Source organism: Halictus rubicundus, unplaced genomic scaffold (genome assembly GCF_050948215.1).
Source record: "Halictus rubicundus isolate RS-2024b unplaced genomic scaffold, iyHalRubi1_principal scaffold0898, whole genome shotgun sequence".
Classification (NCBI taxonomy): domain Eukaryota; kingdom Metazoa; phylum Arthropoda; class Insecta; order Hymenoptera; family Halictidae; genus Halictus; species Halictus rubicundus.
The window spans coordinates 1-2,500 of NW_027489439.1; the positions used below are offsets into that span (position 1 = coordinate 1).

The 2,500-nt window shown below is 40.2% G+C and overlaps 1 non-coding gene across 1 annotated transcript in view; it reads left to right on the forward strand.

The window, feature by feature from the left end:
- The first annotated feature begins 2,323 nt into the window (after positions 1-2,323).
- LOC143364725 (small subunit ribosomal RNA) overlaps positions 2,324-2,500 on the forward strand; it is a 1,919-nt gene continuing 1,742 nt past the window's right edge. Inside the window, exon 1 of the ribosomal RNA XR_013084265.1 lies at positions 2,324-2,500. This exon is cut by the window's right edge and continues 1,742 nt beyond it. This is a non-coding gene — a ribosomal RNA (small subunit ribosomal RNA).

Below are 2,500 nucleotides of genomic sequence, written 5' to 3' on the forward strand. Positions count from 1 at the left end.
AAATCGTCTAGGACCGATACGGAAAAAGTTTCCTCTTAGCGGTGGGACTTAGAAAAATTTCCAGAGTTTTGTCGACGGAGTAGCACATCCGTCCATTATTTGCTAATAACTCGATGAATAATAATTGTAGCGAGTTTGGTGTTATGATATATATTGTTAGAAACCGTCTATATTACAGTGATATCACGTCGAAAATCGTCTAGGACCGATAGGGAAAAAGTTTCCTCTTGGCGGTGGGACTTAGAAAAATTTTCGTCGAACGTCCGACGGAGTAGCACATCCGTCCATTATTTGCTAATAACTCGAAGAATAATAATTGTAGCGAGTTTGGTGTTATGATATATATTGTTAGAAACCGTCTATATTACAGTGATATCACGTCGAAAATCGTCTAGGACCGATAGGGAAAAAGTTTCCTCTTGGCGGTGGGACTTAGAAAAATTTTCGTCGAACGTCCGACGGAGTAGCACATCCGTCCATTATTTGCTAATAACTCGATAAATAATAATTGTAGCGAGTTTGGTGTTATGATATATATTGTTAGAAACCGTCTATATTACAGTGATATCACGTCGAAAATCGTCTAGGACCGATACGGAAAAAGTTTCCTCTTAGCGGTGGGACTTAGAAAAATTTCCAGAGTTTTGTCGACGGAGTAGCACATCCGTCCATTATTTGCTAATAACTCGATGAATAATAATTGTAGCGAGTTTGGTGTTATGATATATATTGTTAGAAACCGTCTATATTACAGTGATATCACGTCGAAAATCGTCTAGGACCGATAGGGAAAAAGTTTCCTCTTGGCGGTGGGACTTAGAAAAATTTTCGTCGAACGTCCGACGGAGTAGCACATCCGTCCATTATTTGCTAATAACTCGATAAATAATAATTGTAGCGAGTTTGGTGTTATGATATATATTGTTAGAAACCGTCTATATTACAGTGATATCACGTCGAAAATCGTCTAGGACCGATACGGAAAAAGTTTCCTCTTAGCGGTGGGACTTAGAAAAATTTCCAGAGTTTTGTCGACGGAGTAGCACATCCGTCCATTATTTGCTAATAACTCGATAAATAATAATTGTAGCGAGTTTGGTGTTATGATATATATTGCTAGAAATCGTCTATATTACAGTGATATCACGTCGAAAATCGTCTAGGACCGATACTTAAAAATTTTCCTCTTATTTGTGGGACTTAGAAAAATTTTCAAAGTTCGGTGAATTATGAAAAGTTGGTTATTTTGTGTAAAATAATATAGAAATGTTAAAATTTATTATATTTTGTGAAAAAAATTTTTATACTTTTTTCGCTCTAAGTTCCAACAGCCCCGCCGGGAGGTCTGTTGCCGCGGCGGTTTGCGGCCATAAGCGCGCGTGCTATTGACCGCGCGGCGCCGGCGTCCCGGCCGGCCGTTCGGTATCTATAAGAGAGTCGACGGTTCGGTCGAGTCGGTCGGTGCAGCGCGCGTCTGTGGCTATTCTACGATCTCGGTCGAGAAGCAGTCATGGGCGCCTCGAGACTTCGGTCTTGACTGTTTCGTACCGTGCTTCGTATCGAATTATTCTCTACACAGCATTGCCACGGGTCGGTGTCCTAGACCGAATGGCCCTTATGTGGCGAGCCTTCCCTTAGTGGAGGTTGGTGACTTGTATTCACTTTTGTGTTTACTCGTACTAACTGAGCATCAACTCTTATGTCCGAGCGACTAAGGTATGAAAAAGAGAAAATAGAGTTAAAGAGAAAAAAAATTCTGTCTTTTAAAGACAGAATAAAGAGAAAAATTCGTTAAATAATAGAGGTGTCCTATTTCGTTTATGCCCAGCGCGAGCAGAAGAACACGGTTTCTCGCAGTCCAGCATGCGTCCTGTCCGCGCTTCCTCGGCACTTGTGTCGATTTTGTCCAGCGCAGTGGTTACGTGCTTCCGCGATCCATGTTTGGAACTATACGCGCCTCCACGATTAGGCAAACCATGTTATTATATGAAACGAATGTATGAAACTTGTTTCAATAAGATATTTATAAGAAAGTTGAAACAAGTAAAATATCTGAACAAGATAAGATATTTATAAGAAAGTCTTGTTCAAGATATACGTATAAAATTGAGAAACCGAGAACGCAGAGGAGGAGGAGGTATATTTGAAAAGGAATTTGTTCGAGGTTGAATATTTATAGAGAAGAGAAGATATATGTATCTCGTGCAAAAGGTTCTCTGAGAATTTGCACGAGTATAAAATATATATATGATTGGAAGAAAAAGTGTCGTCGACCTGTCTCGAAGAGAGCTGGCGGCGAAGACATTCGAAAAATTGTCGAAGCTCCCTGGTTGATCCTGCCAGTAGTCATATGCTTGTCTCAAAGATTAAGCCATGCATGTCTCAGTACATGCCGCATTAAGGTGAAACCGCGAATGGCTCATTAAATCAGTTATGGTTTCTTAGATCGTACCCACATTTACTTGGATAACTGTGGTAATTCTAGAGCTAATACATGCAA